This window comes from Mandrillus leucophaeus, unplaced genomic scaffold, assembly GCF_000951045.1.
Source record: "Mandrillus leucophaeus isolate KB7577 unplaced genomic scaffold, Mleu.le_1.0 Scaffold94, whole genome shotgun sequence".
Taxonomy (NCBI): Eukaryota; Metazoa; Chordata; class Mammalia; order Primates; family Cercopithecidae; genus Mandrillus; species Mandrillus leucophaeus.
The window spans coordinates 3,617,893-3,640,692 of record NW_012110252.1 but is presented as its reverse complement, the minus strand read 5'-3'; the positions used below and the strand labels follow the sequence as shown (position 1 = coordinate 3,640,692).

Genomic DNA, 22,800 nt, shown 5'->3' with positions numbered 1-22,800 from the left:
ATGCTCTTTCCACAGACTCGGTGACCTCTTTTGGACTTTGCCATGCACATACAGATCTATCCCTAATGGTAGTAATTCCATCTGAGAATCTGTGATCTTTAGCCAACCGTGAACCACGCTGCGGGCAGCGTTTCTCCCAAGGCTCCCAGGCCATTCCTCTATGGAGCTGGTGTTCATATCAGACATGTCAGGTCTGGCCTCAGATGACTACCAGCAGAATAGTTTAACAAACCACGACCACTTCCATAGTTAATGATGACTCAATTAGTTCAAAACATAAACACGCACCATAACAGGAGCTAAATGGAAATGCAGAGAGGCCAGCCGTCTGGCTGACAGCCGCTGCAGCGTGCCCTGGTTGCTTCAGCTTCTGTGATTTATTTACTCATTTGTTTTCTGGTGGTGGGGAGGGTGTGCAGAATATATTGTCACTTTAGATAGCACTTCAGCAAATACCATAACAACGTTCCCAGGGATTGCTAGCAGCTTTTGTTCAGCACAAGCATACTAAATTTTAAAGAGGGAAAAATAGCGTCAGATAAATCACAGGATTTTAAAAGAACATCCCAATTTGTTCACAGTTTAACATTACTACTGTCAGGCAAAACATATAAAACTCTTCTTTTTCATCTCTGGATTTGACTTACAAAGTGAACTAAGCACATGGTAAAATCCCCAAGATTAAATGTGTATGATGGATAAGAGAACAAAGTGTTTTCTTTATGGCTCTAATATGAACCCACGACCATTGACATATCAATCCACATCTCCTCCACATTACTCTTCACTCAAAACCCTCCTCAACATTGCCGACCATCTTCTATATTGAACAGATCCGTGGAGTTACACTAATAAATTTTCAGATGATGCTTTTACTGCCTGCTCCATCTATCAGCAACATTTATTTCCCTAAAAACATAGCTTCAATTCTAAAGCCACTTTACATAAAGGGAAACTCTACTGTGGAAGAGAATGGGGTGAAAAGTCCCCCTAGATTTTCATTAAAGGTATGCTTCAGGTGGCTGGACATCTAAGAAGACTAATAACAGAAATTATGTCCTTGTAGCCCACGGATAGTTGTCTGAGTATAACCAAAAAAAGAAGGTAAGAATGCCATGTACATAGGGAATTTCAGTGGGTAATAGTTATACTTAAATGCTTAGAGTCAGGGAAAGAAAAAAACAAAAAAACCTCATAACATAAGGTTGAAATCTGCAATTCAAATTCAATCCCCCTTTACCTGTTTTCTAAAGGAATTCACAGGGTAGGGAAGCCAAAGGGCTTCCACAGGGAAGCTGAGCTCAGGGACTGAGCAAAGGCCATCCCAGAAGGCAGTGACATCCCAGTCACTGAGTTGTAAATGGTAGGTGGGTGGCTAGAGTACTGCTGTCTATTGTACTCAGCTGCAGCAGCCATGTGTCTGAGATTCCCCGATAGAATTTTAATCAAAATAAATGTAAGCCAACATAAAATTTTCCTACCCATTTTGTCACAAAATGGATGAACCTGGAGGACATTATGTTAAGTGAAATAAGCCAGGCACAGAAAGGCAAATATCACATGATCTCAACTACATGTGGAATCTAAAGAAGATGAACTCAGAATCAGAGAATAGACTAGCAATTACTAAGGGTTTGGGTAGAAGCAGGGGTTGGGGAGATATTGGTCAAGGGATACAGAATTTCATTCAGATAGGAGACCAGGCGCGGTGGCTCACACCCGTAATCCCAGCACTTTGGGAGGCTGAGGCGGGTGGATCATGAGGTCAGGAGTTCAAGACCAACTTGGCCAACATGGTGAAACCCCATCTCTACTGAAAATACAAAAAATTAGCCAGGCATGGTGGCACGCACCTGTAATCCCAGCTACTCGGAAGGCTACGCAGGAGAATTGTTTGAACCTGGGAGGCGGAGGTGGCACTAAGCCAAGATTGCACCACTGCACTCCAGCCTGGGCAACAGAGCGAGACTCCATCTCCAAAAAAAAAAAAAGAGTTAAGTATACTTAACAACAATGTATACTTGAAAATTGCCAAAGGCGTAGATTTTAAGTGTTCTCACCACAAAAAATGATAAGTATGTGAGGTAATGCATATGTTAATTAGCTTGATCTAGCCATTCACAATGTGCGTGTATTAAAACGTCATGTTATATATCATAATATATACACAATTTTATTTTTTCAATTGAAAAATTGAAAACAAAATTTAAAAAACATCTATCTAGCTGTTCTTCAGATGACCAAGGCACTCAAATTTTTGTTTTAGAAAACGTGGTCAATATCATACCATTTTTGTGTGTGTGGCAATTGCTGGCAGATAAATAGTTAAATATCTTCTAAGCTTATTAAAATGAACTGATTAAAAAGCAACTGCTTCTATAAAGAAAGAATTCTTTAAGTGTTTAAATGAAATAATAATGATAATAATAATACATCGCTCCTATGGAGAAGGGAACTTCTCAGTCCAAGTTCAGTAAGTAGATACTGTATGCAATTCACCAGGTCACAGTTAAAATGTAAGATTCTCAGGGGCAGGAATAACGTTTTCTATATGACATCCCTATCAGCACACACTGCCACACTGCACAACACAGAAGGCATTCAGTAAATGTTCAATGTTGGTGAATATGCTGATGCTTTACCTCTGATGATACTGGGAGTAAGAGTATTGCTGAACTAGTTAACTATTCCTAAGTATTTTCAATAGAAAACATTTTTTAAACAAGTATTTTGGCACCACAGACATAAAGCAAAAAACCAATAGGATATTTGCACAGAAGATAAAAGCACCACTGAATTGATTTTCTCTCTTAGAAAATGAGATTTTGCACGCATATCCTTTAAATGACACCCTCTGCCACATGCATCTTCTCACATAGGAGCAAATCAACTTTTAAGCCATAAATAGTTTTCTGCCCTAAGATGCCCTGGGAATTTCTGGAGACTCAGAGACCAACTCCCAATCAAGGCACTCTATTCCTCCCACCTTCTTCCATTCTGGGGTTACCTAAAAGAAGAGCTTGAATAAGATGCATTAACTACACGACTTTTGAAAGTCAGAGATAAATTACATAGTTCATTCTCTTGGGGGTTCATGTCAGAAAAGAGAGAAGCTCCACCTATTTGCACCTAAATGGAACTTAAGGATAAAGCAAGGCTACACTTCTTCTAGTACCTGCTGTCTCTAGTCAGGCAAAACTCAGTGCATAGGGTAGGGCTGAATTGCTTGAGGATTTGTACTGAAGACATTTTTGCTAGTAACACTGTCCTGGTGTACTTTTTGACGTTAAAACTATATTTTTACCCCTAACCCCTGAAAGTGGCAGGAAGCTATCACTTGAGGTGCTTCTTTGTCACATAGTGGGATGTACATTCTGACAAACCACTCACAGCCTCAGTGGGAGTAGACAGGCAAAGAGCTACTTGGCGAAGACAGCTGTAAGCCTGCCAGATGATTCATCTTGGTAAGAGAGGGAAGGAAATTTAGATAAATTAGCAGGAAATAAGTATGATCCTCAAAGCAATTAGAAAAGTCAGAATATGTATGTGAAAAAGCAATAGAAAAGTGCATCCAAAACTTGTGTAACCAGTTTCTTCATGCAAAATCTCTGCGTTTAAAGAATAACAAACTGGCCAAGCTGTGGTTCTCGTGACAAATGGCTCTCTCAGAAAGGCTCCTCCAAATTATTCCAACTAAATAGTCTTCTAGATTTCACCAAGCCATCTTAGTGTTAGGCAACCAAGTACATCTGTTGCCACAATCATAGGGAGAGGGAAGTAGAAAACTATCCACTGAGCTGGATGCTGGTTCCAGGTCTGCCACGTGTGGGTGGTATGACTTTGGTAAAGCTACTGGGATATCTGTGACATCATTTCCTTACAGGCAAAATGAGGCGGTTGGATGCCGGAGGTAACGTTTAGCTCTGAGAGTCAGTGACTTCAAATTACCTGTCTTGCCTTCTATTCCTCCTCCTGAGCACCTAAGACTGTTAACCATCCTGTTCACCCCACATGGTGACTGACCCGCCTGTGTCACACCACAGCTCTTTCCTTAGAAACCAGACAGATGCTGGACACAGTGCACATCAGTATGGCAATAGTTGGTAAACACGGCCTGTCTTGGGTACACGAATAAATATGAGATTATCCAACCTCTCTGAAGCAGCCCTCATCTCTAAGATCCTGGATGATCACTTTATAGACTCCTGCCCACAACAACCCTGAAGCATTCTGGCAATAACTCCCACTAAGCTGTAAGGATGCTACCCGGTTCTCCACCTCTCTTTCAACCCAGCAAACATAGCAGTCCTGTGTGTCAAAGATTATGCCAGACACTGATGGGAGAGTCAGAAGCAATTATGGTTCGGGCCACTCTAGAAACTCAGCTCTACGCATAATGCTTTGAACTTGTGGGGCTGAGAGGGGTTCGCTGTGAGAGTCAGCCCTGGGGACTGGCTGCCCACATCCTCTCTGCCAAGCTTCCACTGAATTTCCAGGGCCTGCCATTATGTCAAGAAAAAAGTCTCAGTTTGGTAACTCTCTAACACATGCTAATTGTTCAATTTTTTAAAAAGGAAAATAGGCCTCAAGCTCAGTTAGCAGGTACCACTAACTAGGGCAAATTTAGAGTCCTGTCTTTTTTTCATTTAGGCCATAATGTCCTCGTACTAATGCAGATGAAATGATTTTCTATTTCTACGAACGCTTTTCCAGCAGCAGAGTTTTCCTCCACACTCTGCTTCCTCAGACACCTCTGCTAGTTCTCACTCACCCAGTCTAGTCTAGGGTCTCTGAACAGGGCCCACCCCATGCCCTAGTCACTTTTCTGAGTGACCCACTGACCTCGCTGCCCCATGCCCACTTCCTCCCCAGCAACGAGCTTCCTACCAACCCATGCTTCAAACATTGCTGGGAGTGAACTCCTCAGAGCCCTGAGAGGTTAAGTAATTCCCTAAACATCAGGCCGCTTGTGAGTGGCTGCTCAGTGATGATCTGAATCTAGGCTGTTGGCCTCTGAAGGCTTTAAACTTATCCAACGTTCTCTGCTTCCTTTCACCACAATACCCATAGTCCTCTGCCTTCTTGCACCACAGTGCCCATAACCCTCTGCTGTCTCTTATCAGAGAACCCACAGACCAAAGGATATTCCCATTTACCTGAATTTTACCCTCTTTCAAAGACCAACTTGACTCCCATCTTCTCTAGAAGCTTTGTATGTCTGCTATGCAGCATGCATAGGCTGGCCACTCTAGGGTAGAGGCTGGTGGTGGGTTAGTGAAAATGAGACCACAGCCACAGAAGCTTTCGCACGGTGAGCAAGAAAAAAAACATACAGTCAAGCCTAATGCCTTGCAGTACAATGATTTCCTTTCTTTTCTTTCTTTCTTTTTTTTTTTTTTTTTTTTAGGGTCTGTGTCGCCCTGGAGTGTCTACTCTACTGGAGTAGAGTGGGGCCATCATGGCTCACTCCAGCCTGGACCTCCCAGGCTCAGGTGATCCTCCCACCTCAGCCTCCCAGGTAGCTGGGACTACAGGCATGCATCACCACACCCAGCTAATTTTTTGTATTTTTTGTAGAGACGGGGTTTCACCATGTTGCCCACGCTGGTCTGGAACTCCTGGACTCAACTAATCTACCTGTTTCAGCCTCCCAAAGTGCTGGGACTACAGGTGTGAGCCACTGTGCCCAGTCCATAAAGATTCTTAACCCAGGCTGCATATCAGAATAGGCCTGCGGAAATTTAAAAAATCCTCATGCCCAGGCCACATCCCAGGCCGATTAACTCAGGATCCTTAGGGTGGAACCAGCACATTAGTGTTTTTGTTTTGTTTTGTTTTTAACTCTCCGGATGATTCTGAGGCACAGTCAAATTTGAGAGTCACTGGTGTAGAAAGTAATTAATGCCATGCTTCCAAGATACGGGACTTGGAATTAAAAGATCAAGTTCACTCCCAGTCTGACTCGCTGTATGACCTGAGAAAGTCAACTGCCTGTGTCAAACTCAGGTTCTTCACCAGAGAGGTGAACTTGCACTTTCTGCCCTTTCTATTTCGAAAGGTTAATATGAGGTTCAAATGAGATGATGCTGCAAGAGTACCCTGTAAACTGTAAAACACATATTTATTATGACTGTGTCAATTTTCACTACCATTTCCCCAGTGGTGATGTTCAAAAGCTCAGAAGAAAAAAAAAAGGTAATAAAAATGCACAGAAAAGAAAAATACAATAACAGTAGGGTTAGAATAATTAAATATAGTGACCCAAGAGAAATATAGCCTATTTTATATCTTAAGGGTGTATTTACAAATTATTTTTATAAGCACAATAAAAAAGGTTGTAGCAGGAAAGGAATTGTATTCAGATTATCACTTATAGCAGAAGCTTATTAATTCAGACTAAGGGATAGGCTTGGCCTTAATAGGGAGAAATGAGTTTCCTGTGCTAATTTATTAATTTAATGTGGAACAAAATTTATTAGGGGCTGAGGTGGAAAACCTACCAAATAAAACACAGAAAAAAGCACCTGTACATTTTGTAATAAGAAGGTTGTTAGTGGCAACTTGAGAGCTGTTTGTTACAAAACAATGGAATCATCATGAATTAGATTCTTGGCTATTCGTTTAAACAAATGAAGTGAAAATATAAGCCATCATAAACCCCAATTCAACAGGCTTGTTCCCAAAGCCTCTTTGAACCTGGTTTGCCATTAGGTGCATCCCACAGAAGGCATGTGGCGAACAGCCCTGCGACAGCAGGCCAGGCCCTCAACGTTGACTTAAGACATACCAGCCTCAGGTCTGGATCCTGAGAACATGAGGGAAAGGAGGACAGAGAGGATCCACAGTTTCTCTCTCTTTTTGCATGCATGTGGCAAGTGACAAGCCATAAAATGAGGGTTATAATTTGTAATTTGCATTTACTTGTTTTTTTTCCTCACTTCTGTATCCTTATGCTAATTCCTAACAGCTCTTTCCCCAGGTTCACTCAGGGAACTGTTAGGAATTAGTCTATTGAATAAGTCTAAGGTTTCACCCAGACTTATTCAATCACTATAGAGGATTACAAGCTCCTAAATCACTTTAGGGAAATTATTTTCCTATCTCCTTCCTATCTCCTTCCCCTTCGAATACGATGTCCTAAATTCCCATTTTCTGAGATGGGTTGATACAGCAAACCCTCAGATTAACTGGTTCACACTAATATGTGAATGATGCTCTCTGAAATATTTGTCATCTTAATTTCTTTTGCTTGGAATGATGCTTTACGGAGGAGATTTCAGAAAAACATATCTAAGTGAAAAATACTGGTAGCTGGAGTATGGAGACAACAGATTGTACAGCAGAAGACAGCACCAAAACGGCCTCTCCAGGCTAGGAATCTGACCCTGGGTTTGGCACTCCTGAGGTGTCTGCATTTCTTATAGCTTCATGATTTTCCCCAATGCTAAAACTTTAGGCTTACAAAAGACATCTGTGGCACTGGCCCTAGAAGTACAGTAAGGTGAGGCAGGAAGAATTGGGCTATGTGAAGGGAAAGGACAGATAAGTAGATGGGGGATTAGCTGTATAATAATGATAATATCTACTGTTTATTGAATACTTAAAATGTGCTATGCACTCTATCATACATTATTTCTGATTGTTAAATGAAATTATATCTAGGGAACCACTGGGAAAACAGAAATCTTTCCCTTTAGCCTCATTACACCCACTACATAGAAGAGGAAAGCGCGATTCCAGCTAAGTAGGTTGCCCAAAATGACAAAACCAAATGAAGGCGAAAGCTAGGATTCGTTTCCAGGTCTGCCTCTCCCTGAAACTTTTTCTCATTTAAATTACTCTTCACAAATTCTCCAACCAGCACCTCTTATACAAGTGGTCTTTAGGATGTGAGGGACTGCTGGGAGTTTATAGCAGTCTTTTTAAAAAATATAATTTCAACTTTTATTTTAGATCCAGGGGATACATGTGCAGATTTATTACCTGGATATATTGCGTGATGCTGAGGTTAGGGGTATGACGGATCCTGTCACCTAGGTAGCAAGCATAGTACGTACGCTACAGCTTTTCAACCCTTGCCCCTCTCCCTCCCTTTCCCCTATGGGAGTCTCCAGTATCTTTTGTTGCCACATCTATGTCCATGATTACCCATTATCTAGCTCCTTCCTATAAGTGACAACATGTGGTATTTGGTATTCTGTTCCTGTATTACAGGATAATGTAGGATAATGGCTTCCAACTGCATCCATGTTGCTGCAAGGAACATGATTTCTTTCTTTTTTATGGCTGGGTGGTATTCTGTGGTGTATATATACAACATTTTCTTTATCCAGACCACCATTGATAGGGACTTAGGTTGACTGCATGTCTTTGCTATTGTGAATGGTGCTGCAATGAACATATGAGCACATGGTGTCTTTTTGGTAGAATGATTTCTTTTCTTTTCTTTTGGGTATATACCCAATAATGGGATTGCTGAGTCAATGGTAGTTCTGCTTTAAGTTCTTTGAGAAATCTCCAAACTGCTTTCCACCGTGGCTGAACTAATTTACATTCCCACCAACAGTGTATAAGCACTCTCTTTTCTCCACTGTCTTGCCAGCATCTACTGTTTTTGGACTTTTTAGTAACAGCCATTCTGAGTGGTGTAAGATGGTACTCATTGTGGTTTTGATTTGCATTTCTCTGATGATTAGGGATGTTGAGTGCATGTTTTTTTCACATGTTTGTTGGCTACATGGATGTCTTCTTTCGAGAAGTATCTGTTTCTTTCCATCTTTTGCCCAATTTTTTTTTTCAAATGGGGTTGTTTTTTGTCTGCTCATTTGCTTAAGTTCCTTATAGATTTTGGATATTAGACTTTTGTTGGATGTGTAGTTTGCAAATATTTTCTCCCATACTGGAGGCTGTTTGTTTACTCTGTTGATAGTTTCTTTGGCTGTGCAGAAATTCTTTAATTAGGTTCCACTTGTCAATTTTTGTTTTTGTTACCATTGCTTTTGAGGACTTCGTCATGGATTCTCTCATAAGACCAATGTCCAGAGGGGTGTTTCCTAGGTTTTCTTCTAGGATCTTTCTAGTTTGCAGTCTTATATTTAAATATTTAATACATATTGAGTTAATTTTTATATATGGGGAAAGGTAGGGCTCCGATTTCATTCTTCTGTATGCAGCTCGCCAGCTCTCCCAGGACCATTTATTGAACAGGGAGCCCTTTCCTCATTGCTTGTTTTTTTCAACTTTGTTGATCAGATGGCTCTCTGTGGGTGTCTGGCTTTATCTCTTGGTTCTGTATTCTATCCCATTGGTCTATGTGTCTGTTTTGGTAACAGCAGTACGCTGTTTTGGTTTCTGTAGCTTTGTAGTATAATTTTAAGTTGGGTAACATGATGCCTCTGGCTTTGTTCTTGCTGTTGCCCAAGCTGGAGTACAGTGGTGTGATCATGGCTCACTGCAGCCTCAAAGCCTTGGGCTCAAGTGATTCTCCAGCCTCAGCCTCCTCTGTAGCTAGGACTATATGTACATGCCACCATATCTGGCTAATCCTTTTATTTGTTTTTCTTTTGTAGAGATGATGTCTTGTTATGTTGACCAGATGGTTTTGAACCCTGACCTCAAGGCATCCTTCCACCTCAGCCTCCCAAAGTGTGAACTAGTTTAGGATTGCTTTGGCGATTTGGGCTCTTTTTTGATTCCATATGAATATTAGAATACTTTTTTCTAGTTGCATAAAAAGTGATATTGGTAGCTTGATAAGAATAGCATTGAATATATGAATTGCTTTGAGCAGTATGGCCATTTTAACAATATTGATTTTTCTGATCCATGAGCATGAGATGTCTTTCCAGTTGTTTGTGTCATCTCTGATTTCTTTCGGCAGTGTTTTGTAATTCTCCTTGTGGAGATCTTCTACCTCCTTGGTTAGGTGTATTCCTAGGTATTTTACGACCATTGTAAATGGAATTGCATTCTTGATTTGGCTCTTACTTGGCTTGACTGTTACTGATGTATAGAAACGCTACTGATTTTTGTACATTGATTTTGTATCCTGAAATTTTACTGAAGTCATTTATCAGTTCCAGGAGTCTTTTGGCAGAGTGCTTAGTGTTGCCTAGGTATAGAAGCATATAATCAGTGAAGAGAGATAGTTTGATGACTTCTTTTCCTGTTCGGATACCTTTTAGTTCTTTATCTTGCCTAATGGCTCTGGCAAGGACTTCCAGTACCATGCTGAATAAAAGTAGTGAGAGAGGGCATCCGTTTCTTGTTTGCGTTCTCAAAGGGATGCTTCCAGTTTTTGCCCTTTCAGTGAGACGTTGGCTATGGGTCTGCCATAGATGGCTCTTATTATGTTGAGGTGTGTTCCTTCAATGCCTAGTTTACTCAGGGTTTTTGTTTTAATCACGAGGGATATTACTGAAAGCTTTTTCTGTATCTATTGAGATACTCATTTAAAAAAAGGTCTACAATTTCCCTTTCATCAGATTATTTCTTCCCTATGTTAATCTAGCTATTGCATGGAGAAAAGAAGAAATAGTATTGTTTGCCTCTGTGTCTGAATGGATGGCTGACGGACTGACATGGGAGTCAAGAGGACAGAGGCAACTTCAAAAGACTTTTCTACTATCTCCACCCTTTCAGGGCCTAGGAGCTGACAAAGTCCTGTGCAGGAGGCACCTCTGGATAGTTCCACAGCTGGCACAGGCCTTAAGTGATTTAGGATTAGATAGCCTAAATCTAATCCCTCCCAGCTCACAGCAAATAATTAGTGGAAGAAGAAACACTCTTTGAACTTCCATTGAGCATCCACATTCTCCCACGACCTGTAAGTCAAACTTCCTTAAGAATATTCTACTGAGAACTAAGCATGGTGCCTCACACATGGAATCCCAGTGACCTTGGAGGCTGAAGCAGCAGGACAGCTAGAGCCCAAGAGTTCGAGACCAGCCAGAACAACATAGTGAGACGCGCTCTCTAACAAAAGAATCTTCTCCCTGTGCCCCTCGTCAGAGTTGAGCTGTCTAGAGAAGATCTTCAAGATCATGGAGTTGACTGATACTCACAATCATAGCAATGGTATTTGCATCACCTGGGGAAAATGTTTAAACATACTAAGGCCCAGTCTCAGCTGCTGGAGACTCTATGGAATTGTTCTGGGTTGAGGCCCAGGTGGGTTGTGAACCCCAGTCACAGCCCAATCCTTTGTCTTACAACTGAATGCTGTAAAGGGGAAGATGGCCACCTTTCTAGACCCAGAAACTGCTCCAGAGGACCCGGGCACAAGCTTCTAAGCCACAAAGGTTGTGGTTCTGCCTCCTCAGATATGTCTGTCAGGCCAATTAACACCTGAATCTTGCAATGGCTTAAATGCCAACAGCAGACCCCTGGCCAGACCATTTTCCTTTCACCTCACACCCGGCAATTTCTCTTCATTGCCATGCTGTGCTTGCTGTGCAGACAGAATCAATAAGGACAATATAGCTAAAAGGTTACCGTATAGCAGAGATCTCAGTAATGAAAGTGTATGTTTTTTTCCAGCAGGTCTGCACTTCTTTCTTAACTATTTCCTCATTCCAAAACTATATTTCTCTCACAGCCTATTTTCTCTCCATTTCACAAAGCATTAATAAGCCAAGTTCTAAAAACAGAAAAGACAGTTTTTTAGCCTCAAGTGAATAAAAGTAAGGTCAAAGTTCAAGGGCTGATATCATCGTGATTTTGCTCTGTTCAAATTCATTTGTTTCCTAGACCAGGAAATAACTGATATGCCTAGTTAATGATCTGGAGTGCCCAAAGTATTTGCTCAAGCTGCACGCTTACTAAAGGGCAACATCTTTTGGATGGCAGCCACAGAACCTCCTGACCTGAAACACATATTGGGTATTCAAAATAAAGGCTGGCTCTCTGCCGAGATGAGCTGGGGAAACAGCCGGCACGTACATTGGCAATGACCAGCTCACCTGTAGTAAGAGAAGGTGCTTTTCCAGGGCACCATTTTATTCACAGGTTATATTTGTTTTAACAGAGAGACCATATTCTGCTTTTGCTTGGTAAGAACTCGGTTCAGGGTCAAAACGTCTAATAGGAAAAGTATTTGTGTCTGAGCACAGAATTTAGGTAGAAATTGAGAACAAGAAAGTAGAGTCAGAACCCATCAAACCAGGGATTTTAAATTCCAGAGAAGAATGTACGTACCTATTTAAACTCTTAGTGATGTTATTTAAAACTCTTCTATTCCTTTCAAAGTATTTAACATGACTTTGGATGTATGAGACAAATACTCTTCAGTTAGTGTGCTAGCCAGCAGATGCTCTCAAATGACACTGTTTTGAAAACTTCTGAATATCTGGGAAATATTTCCGTAGGATGTAAAATAAAAAAAAATTCATCTTATAGAATAATATCAAAGAGAAAAGGGAGGTTCGTCTTGTTTGAAAGACATTATTTTTGACTGACCTGAATCTAAGCACACACTTTGGTTACGAGAAATTCCGCCTTCTGTATCTGAACTTATTATACGAACAGTGGATGTCACTTAAAACAAAAGAGGAAGGAAGAAATCTGCTTCCTCAAGGAACAGTTTCAGCCCTTTAAATCTTAACGCACAATAAAAATACTCCCTTTACCACCATCACCCACTTTAGCAGCTATTCGAAGTTCATAACAATTCATAGAAAAGACCAATTGCTTAAAGCAGAATCAAAAACCCTTGAGACTTCTCAAGATTATAGGCCACAGACATAAATAAAAGCTCTCAATAAAAATACTTCATATCCCTATCATGTATTAAGATGTTATAAATAACCGTGCAGAGACTTAGCCACTCTATCAACAAACAGAATTTTAGATTTCTTTTCCCAACTGGTGTGCACTCACTCACTCAATGTAACCACTGCCGATGTACATATTTACATTTGTTTACCACATTTTGTTAAGGCTAAACAAAAGAAAGAAAAAGTAAGGAAGCACTTTCTAAAGAACTTCTGAAAATTACAATCGAGCTCTCTTAAGAGTTCACTTTTCTTCGCTGATTAACTTCCAGGGTACTTACTGAAACAGGTGTTGTGTGTATAAAAATCAGTATAGATGGGCCAGGTGCGGTGGCTCACGCCTGTAATCCCAGCACTCTGGGAGGCTGAGGTGGGAGGATCATGAGGTCAGGAGATCGAGACCATCCTGGCTAACACCGTGAAACCTCGTCTCTACTAAAAAATACAAAAAATTAGCTGGGCGTGGTGGCGGGCGCCTGTAGTCCCAGCTACTCGGGAGGCTGAGGCAGGAGAATGGCGTGAACCCGGGAGGTGGAGCTTGCAGTGAGCAGAGATTGCACCACTGCACTCCAGCCTGGGCGACAGAGTGAACTCCATTAAAAAAGAAAAAAAAAAAAATCAGCATAGATGAATATAGCATGTGCTGGAGTAACACTTTGGGCTGTGAACTTCACTTCAACTCTATTTTAACCTTTTCAAAATGAGGGAAAAGGTTATGGCGAAATGAATGGGTGTTGATGTACCGCACTGATTCCCAGCACAGATCTATGGACAAGGGGAATCAAAATGTTCTGTCAAAACTGGAAACAACAAAACCAAGCAGAGTGCCAGCCCGCATCATTTGAACTCAGCAGGTTTAAGGAGATGCCCATAGAGCAGATTCTGTTGCAAGTCCCTCAGGTGATTCTGATACTCAGTCAGGGCTTCGATGAACTAGTTAGGAACTTCCCAGTTCTTTGAAAACCACAAACACTTCAATTTTGCCTTGTGTGTACATACGTTCATGAAAATAAAATCTATTATGTTAGAAATTTGGAAAATTTACATTTTATACTAAAGATATGGCTATTTAAAGGAGCTTTCTTTAAAAAGAGATATCTTTTGTAATTGATAGTTTAATGATGTAATTTTTCAACCCTAACTTTTCTCTCCGGTGTATTTAAATTTTGGGGTTTGCTTAAAGTATACTTAAATCATTATAAGGAAAGAAGGAGGATGTAAGGCAGACACACCTGACAGCAATAACTTAAGCATACCCTGAGAATGACCCTACGGTGTAAGAAGAATATGTGTTTGGAGTACCGAGCTTATGAATCCAGGAGTGGACAATCCAAGGATTCATTCTTTATCAATGAGGAACATCAGAACCCATGACCCATCCTATGGAACGCAGGCAGGACAGGTGATCGAGGCCCTCTCTTTTGGGTTAGATGACAGTTGCCAGGTGGAGGTTGCTAGGGGGAGGGTGCTAAGTGAAAATGCTATATAAACTGCATGCTTTTTGCAAGCAGTTGTGGTTCTCCCGTCCAGCCTGCAGCCACCGGACCACCCTGTATGTAAGTTCCCTCAATAAACCCTGTGTCTCCTCCACTGGCTCTGGGTGTCTTCTTTGGCCTCTCGAACATGGTGCTCTCCCTATTGAAGTCAATACGGGTCTGGCACAACAAAGGTAAAGTTCAAAGTCAAAAATCTCCTGCCACCTCTGATAATAATTATAATCTGTGAAATAATCTCTCTGCCAGGCAAGTCTTGGGCTTCAGTGAGGAAGGTCTCAGGCCATGTCATGTGCTTTCCACATACCATAAAAGGAACTGGATATATATTTCATGATTGATAAACTTAGGGATAACTGGAAAAGGGCCTCTTTCCCTATGCTTAATTACATCTAAGAGTATGTTTAAAGAATTATTTAAGGAAAAAGTAATTATGATGTTCAGTTAGATCACTGTAACTGGAAATAACTTGGGGAAACATACGACATTGCTCTAGATGCAGACTAAAGGATCGATGACTGAACAAAGACCATCTTTGGAAAGAATAGACCTGGGCCCAGAAAACACAACAGCTCAGGACTCTTTAAGAAGGTGGGATAGAGGTAGAGGGAACCAAAAACCTGGACATCGTTAAAATTTTGCTGATCACTGTACTTACCTCTCTCTGCTCTCCACTGGGGCAATGACTCACCAAGCACTCCCTTTTTATAGCAGTCTACCCAGCTAATTAAAAGGGTGCAAAGGATCTCGAGTGACCTAATATTGGCAATGTGTAACTTTGGGCCAACTATTGAATTTCTCTGTGCCTCAGTTTCCTCTTCTGTAAAATAGGTGAAATTACAGTAACTATTTCATAGCATTTTATGAAAATTCAGTGAGTTCATACATGTAGAATGATAAGTATAGTGAGTGGTACATTGCAGGTGCTCAATAAGTGTTGGATAGTATTAATTAGGTCAGATAAGTGGTCTATGCTATACCTCATGTAGTCCAGGCCTTATAGCATTGGGAAGAGTAGTGCCAAAATCCCAGAGTTCTAAGAGCAAGAGGAAACCCTTGAAATTATCATTCTGTTCTAAGGGTTTCCCTTGGTTTACCACACGTTTCGATCATTCTACATATGTAATCCCAGCACTTTGGGAGGCCGAGGTGGGCAGATCACGAGGTCAGGAGATCAAGACCATCATGGCCAACATGGTAAAATCCTGTCTCTACTTAAATATAAAAAATTAGCCAAGCGTGGTGGTGCACACCTGTAGCCCCAGCTACTTGGGAGGCTGAGGCAGGGGAATTGCTTGAACCCAGGAGGCGGAGGTTGCAGTGAGCCGAGATCGTGCCACTCCACTCCAGCCTGGCAACAGAGCAAGACTTCGTCTCAAAAAGAGCAAACAAACAAAAAAAGGCATCACTTACAGACTCAGAAATTTCCCATAAAACTTGAAATCGTATCATCTTTTGAAACATGTGGCCATCTTACTGCACTGGTGTGTTTCTGGGTTGAATGAATCTGCTGCCACTGAGCTGTGGCTGCTTCTCTCAGGCCAGACAGAGGCTGTCCAGCCTGCCATAGTCCCCACCAGTCCCTCCTGTTTTTCTAGCATTAAAGCAGGTGTGGGTTGCCATGGCATGGTTTTCAAAAGCAAGACTTTTGCCTATTAATGAAAAACAAATGAAAAAAGTGCTCTGTATTTATTTCTTCATCAAAAGTGAAAAAATGGAATGTAATCCCCTAGAGGGTACTTGATTTTTCTCATATCTGGCCTACTTTATACTAATCGATGACTGAAGACATTCAGATTTATAATCTCTAATTTAGTCTAAATTCCTTTCTTTTAAAATATGAAAAACAAAGAACCCAGAGACTTTAAGTGACCATCTGAGGCCATAAGTCCTCGTAGTGGCAGAAGCTGTATCCATAGTTGGGTCCTTTTCCCCCCAGTTACTGTTTCCACTTGTCCATTCACCTTCTTTCTAAATGAGTTAGCTAATGTGATTCAATTCATATTCCATACGGAAAAGCAGGAACAAGAGGAAGCATGGCGGCTACAATGAAGAAGCGCAGACGGTAGCTATGGACATAGGAGCCCTGTAAAGGGGGTAGTCCTTCGTTAGTTCTGTGACTATTTGCATCTTACTCAGGCTGTCCGTGTTTAAATATTTGGGCAGAAGAATGTGATGGAATGATGCCCCTCTCCAACGGGTTGCTCTATTTTCTTTATGCTTAATTGCCCCCTTTCATATCTAATTGTAATTTTTTTCTAACAAAAGTTTCCCAATTTACTTAAGTAAATGAAATAGCGCATGAGTGACACTAATACAAAACATGACACATATGAAATTCTAAAACACCTAGAGAGAATGAGCTGGAAAGACAATGCAGCAGGGACCTGGGAGGTGCTTTCCGTTCCTTGAGCTCCTTAAAGTTAATCTTTTCAGGTCTTCCATTCTCCCCAATAAAATGAGTCTATCCTAGGGACATATGTCACCTTCCTGCACATATGACAATACTTCTATGACTCATATGCTTGTCACTTACGCAGGGGAAATGAGAATCGAACATTTTATAGCTGGTTAATGTATCTCAGTTTATTTTTATTTATTTTTGGATTTCTAAATGAGTTTGAGACAGTGACTTTGTGACCTGAGATTTTAGACTGTCCCTGCTTTCCACCACACCATCAAAATATTCCACAGATAACTGCTTAGTTTAATTTCAAGTATTGCATATAGAAAATATGTGATTAATTTCTAGTTCTACCACTTGGCATTTGTGAGTTCATCCTAAAAAGATACCCACATCTCAGTCCCTGAAGATTCGAGACCTCTCTGAGCTTTGTCATAAAATGAGCCTGAAAATACCTCTTTTAGTGGCTGTTGGAAGAAAGAAATAAGATCCACGTTGTGTAAGTGCTTTGCAAACTGTAAAGCACCAAGCATTGAGATCCATGTTCTATAAGTGCTTTGCAAACTGTAAAGCACCAAGCATTGAGATTCATGTTCTATAAGTGCTTTGCAAACTGTAAAACATGTGCCCTGACAATGAGACATGTGCCCTGACAATGAGACATGTGCCCTGACAATGAGACATGGTCCCAGAACACTGGCAACACAAGATGCTCTGAGAAAGGCAGCCCATGGAACTCATGAGGAAGCTCATGACTCTCATGTCCATTTCAAGAGACAAGAGAGACTAAAAGAGAAGTGGACTATTAAAAATAAGCCTGAGTTAGGAAGCAGAGTCTCCAGGGAGAACAGTGGGTTTCATGACACATTCCTTTGTGCCCTCAGAACGTATGTAAGCTTCTGTTTTGGCTTCTATTACTTTGTTGAATATATATATGATTATCTACCTTCCTTCCCTACTCCCCAGCATCCTATAAACTGAGCATTTCAGGAAAAGACCTGTGTCAGGCATCTTTGCATCTCTGGTACTTAGACCAGTATCTTCTGGGTACTTTCAGCCTGTCAAGTTACCATGTGCTACTTAGTGTGACAGAATAAAACCTAACCTCAAAACATGTCCACATCCCAGTCCCTGAAATCTGAGAGCATATGCTACCTTATGTGGCAAAAGGGACTTTTGCAGATTTGATCAACTTAAAGATCTCAAGATGAGGAAATTCTTATGAATTATCCAGTTGGGCTCCATATCATCACAGGGTCCTTATAAGAGGGACCCTAGAGAGGAAAATGAGATATGATGATGAAATCAGAGGCTGGAGAGATTGACTGGAAAGAGAGAGGCAACGGCCACAAGCTAAGGAATGCTAGATTCTGCAAAAGGCAAATAAACAATTCTCCCTGGAGGCCTCTAGAAAGAATATAGACTGACCAATACTGTTATTTTGGACTTTTGACATTCCGAATTATACGAGAATAAATTGTGTTGTTTTAGACCACCAAGTTTGTTACAGTAGCAATGGGAAACTAACACATGTAGGTAAGAAAGTAAATGAGTAACTGACATTTTGAATGAATGAGTGAGCAAATGAATAGAGGAATAAATGGAAAGGGCTACAGATAGAAAGCGGAAAGGCTCAGGTTCAGGTCTCAGCATAGATAATAAGCAGCCCTATCATTTAACTTGGGCCCTATCGTGTCATCTCTCTGGAAGTCCTCAGCATAAGAGCTAATGCTGTGCAATCAGATGGAGCAGGGTTCAAAACTCTTCTAGGATACTTCTTGGTTGTACGTCCTCAGGCAAGCACTCACCTCTCTGGGCCTATGTCCACATCTGTAAGATAGGGATAGTGAGAGCACCTCCTGCACAAAATTGTTGCAGAGACTGAATGAGCTACAGTCTAGTCACATTTGATGGGGCTCTGAACTAGGTAAATTTGAAATTGTGGTCACATGAAAATGTGATTAATGTCAATTCATGCACAAAACTTGAAATCATGCAAATTCCCCAATTAAAAAAAAGGTCAGGAATGGCAAAGCTGGTAAACTGTAAACCTCTGATTACCACATAGTGGGACCGTCTCAGATGCTGAACAGAAAACACCCATTGTCCTTTGAGAGAATCCATGTTGAATTATGCAAGCTATAAATTACACAAGCAACAGATTATGAAAGGTCTTTGGGAACACACCCCCCGAACAAAATATGACTACCTTTAATGCATGCAAAGCAATTAGCAGGGGCCTGGAACACAGAAAGCTATTACTCTGCTATTATTATATTAGCTCAATGATAAAAGACTCAGAAAAAACACTTCCACCACAGTGGAAAATGAAAGTAACTCCAGCTTTCCCAGGGGCCTAAGCTTTACATGGGCCTCTGGCTCCTTTCAGAGAAATCTTGCAAGTTGGAAAATGTGACACAGGTGTGCTAATGACAACCCATATTATGAAGCAATAAATTTCCCAGCTCTTGCCTGAAACGCAGAATTTGGCCACAGGGAGGTGTTAACTATGTGCTCCACTAGTATCACCACGCATACATCTTGCATAAACCATTTTGCTGCTATTAGCCTTATTTAGAATAATAGAATTTGTGAGATGAAGGGGCTCTCCTTGGGACTTGGCGCCACCCAGCATCACCTTCCCTCTCTCTTTTCTCGTTTCTTGAATGCCCAGGGTACAAGGCTGTCCCTAGTGCATACAAGAAGTTCAGGAAATGTTTGTTAAATGTACAGTGACCTTTACGGGTCATGTAACCCACCTCCCTCTCCCATTTTATAGATAAGGAGCCTGAGGCCAATTAAAGGAATGACTGACACATTCCTATCGTGTAGCATTAATTCCAGTTAATGACTGTCTTCTCCCTAGAGGGAAGAGTTAATTTCCCAAAACGAATAGACTGGGTAATGGAGAGGTAATAGTTATAAAACACATTTCTTAGAGCATATCTGTTTTTCTAAGCGACTTCCAGTTTCACAAAATGAATGCTGATGATATTAAGTGTCTATATCACAGATTTGGCTAATAACTATTTAAGAGCTCAGAAGAGAATAAGCAAAAGAAAATATGAATCTGGATGAAGGAGATCCACCATGAAGAAATCAGATATAGCCCAAGAGTGACGCCTGATTATTTAGTTCTAATGAAGCCAGGTGTTATGTGTGATGGGGAACAAATAATTTACTTCACAGATTCATATGACCCTGTTAGGCTGCATCGAACCATTCAATGCAGAATTGAGTGCCATTTTTTACTTACACCTCAACTTTGTACCAAAGCAGATATAATATCTAGGACGAATTCAGAGCCAGGAGGACTGAAATTTTTTTTCCTGACTTTAGGTGGCCACACATCAGGAAATGCTGAACACGCATTCCCTTTGTCAAGACTGCCCTCTCAAGAAGAATCTAAGCCCTTTCCCTACAAATGAATCTTAGTGATTTTTCCATTGTTTTTATGAAGCTAACTGATTATGAACTTTATGAAGTTGTCTGATTCCTCAGTCATCCCAAAGTCCATATTCTCATCCTACCAGGATTCGGAACAATCTCCCACATCGTAACATACTACTCTGGAAAAAAAAAAAAAGAACCATTTGGGTACATGGGTATAGTTTGAGCTATAATATCAATTGGCTTCCTAGGATTTATTGTGTGAGCCCATCACACATTTACAGTAGGTATGGACGTAGACACACAAGCCTACTTCACCTCTGCCAGTATAGTTATTGCTATTCCCACTGGTGTTAAAGTTTTAGGTTTTGGGGTAGCTTAAGTCAACTCTTTGCATTATATTCATTGCACATGGGAAAGAATTCTTACTGCCTTCTTGAAGTAGCCCTGTGTAGATTTCAAGAATCAACAATTTAGGATACAGCCTCTTAAGGTTAATCAAGTCCAGATTTCTTAACTTACTTTGATGCTTTTACTTGTATTAACATATTCCTCCCAATCCCTTTTCACAACCAGTTGGATTACAGAGCCCTGAACTCACGAATTCAGGTAAGCTAATACCACATTATGCTAATCAGCTGGGTTCCTATGCTTGCTTTCTCAAACCCACTGGCTTTTTAGCCAGCAAAAACCTAGGGCTGCCCAGTGATGACCTCACATTTCCACCAATGTCCTTGCCTTTTAAAGCTTTTCATACACAATTGTGCAGTGGATGCTGGGTCTCTATGTGTGATTTGAAGTGATTTTCAGCAGAAGTCCTAAATTCATCTATATACAGTGTCTGTGCTGTTTCTAGTGTATTTCCCTTTTCCACCATACCAGAGCCTTCTCATCCATGTAGGCAACCTGGACCATACTCAGATTAGAAGTCCTGCTTCCTGGCCTGGCAGCTTTGCTGGTGTTAAAGGACAGTGGGATAAGGGCTATCAGAAGAAGACAAAGACCTGTTATCTCACTGTCCGCTACTCTCTTTGAACCTCTTTAGACTCCTTGTTGCCTGAGGTGCAAGGCCAGACCCAGGAGAACTGCACATACCGCAGACCCCATCCAGCTCTTCCCTGTACTCTCAGCCTCACTGTAACTTTTTATTTCCAAGTCATTACTTAATTATCTGGAGCTGCTTATTCTCCACAAGCCTGCTGTGAAGATTCACACCACTGCACCTTTACCTAGGTGTCCCTTCTCCCTGAAACGCCCTTCACGGAGTTCTCTATTCCACAGGCCTACCTTAAATGTCACACTTCCGGCGAGTATTTACTCCTCACCTCCTCAGCCAGGATGAGGCATTCTCACTCCTGTGTTCCCAGAGAATGGTGTACACAGCTCTCTTTCACTCCTGGCCACAGAGGCTGCAATGCTTATACAAGCCTCTCTCATTCACCATAAACTTATTTTTTGCATCTTCCTAGAATCAAATCTACACTCTGTTTCACAGTAGGAGTTTATGAAATGAATGAATGGAATAAACGTGTATGATTCCTCAAACCAGAGGTGACTAGGTGGCTGTTAGCACTGGGGTCTGGAACACGCCTTTTATTTATCTCTGGGTTAGAGAGGACAAATCTAGAGAAATACAAGAAAAGCAAGCAGAGTAGTACCCAGCCAAGAATACTAAACATGGTGTACCTGATAGACCATTATATTAACAGTTTCTTCTTTTTTCTGCTCTGGAGATCCTTGACTCTGCAGTAGATTTCGCACTGTTTCTTCCATCCTGAGAAACAAAAATACAAAGAATTTCTTAAAGAAGGTTTCTAATTAACACGGATCCATTTAAGTTGTAGAAATCCTTCTTCTATGCGTATTCCCCAAGCTTCAACCTGGAAATCTCTTTTCTCTTCTCTCGCCTTCATCTTCTGTTAATTATCTGTCATGAAGTCCTTTGCAACCATTCTTTTGGATGACTCTACATTCTCTTTCTCTACCATTCAGGTCCCCCCCTCTTTGTTCTTGGACATCTAAACTCATGCACCTATCTCCCAATATCCCTCTTCATTTCCAATGACTTCTTTTTAATTTGATACAGTATCACCACATCAATCTTCTCGGAAAAACCACTTTTATTTTTAAACACCAATTTTCAAAGTTAACAAATATTACAGGAATGCCTTCTGTCCACTAATCTACTGTCAAGTCTTTCTGTGACGGGCTTTCCAAGACAGCACATAACGATTTCCTTCATTCTTCTCAACGACAGTCATGCATTGCTTCATAACAGGAACACATTCTGAGAAACGGTGAAAGGCATCATTGGGTGATTTTGTCATTGTGCAAACCACATAGAGTGGACTTACATAAACTCAGATGGGATAGCCTACTACACAACTAGGCTATATGGTATTGCCTGTTGCTCCTAGACTACAAACCTGTATAAAACGTTAATGTCCTGAGCACTGTAGAAAAATTATAAAACAATAGTATTTGTGTATCTAAAGATACCTAAATACAGAAAAGGTACAGGAAAAATACCATATAAAAGACTTAAAATGGCGCACCTGTATAGGCCACTTGCCACGAACAGAGCTCACAGCACTGGAAGTTTCTCTGGGTGAGTCAGTGAGGAGTGACTGAATGTGAAGGCCCAGGACATTACTGCACACTATGGACACTGTACACTTTAAACACTGCAAATTCACACTGCACTAAATATTTTTCTTTCTTCAATATTAACCTCAGTTTACTA

At 41.0% G+C, this 22,800-nt stretch overlaps 1 protein-coding gene across 3 annotated transcripts in view; it reads right to left on the bottom strand.

Annotated features, from left to right (window-relative positions):
• The window catches only part of NCKAP5 (NCK-associated protein 5), a 904,755-nt gene that overhangs the window by 327,057 nt on the left and 554,898 nt on the right, over window positions 1-22,800 (bottom strand). The gene's annotated exons all lie outside the window — the stretch shown is intronic.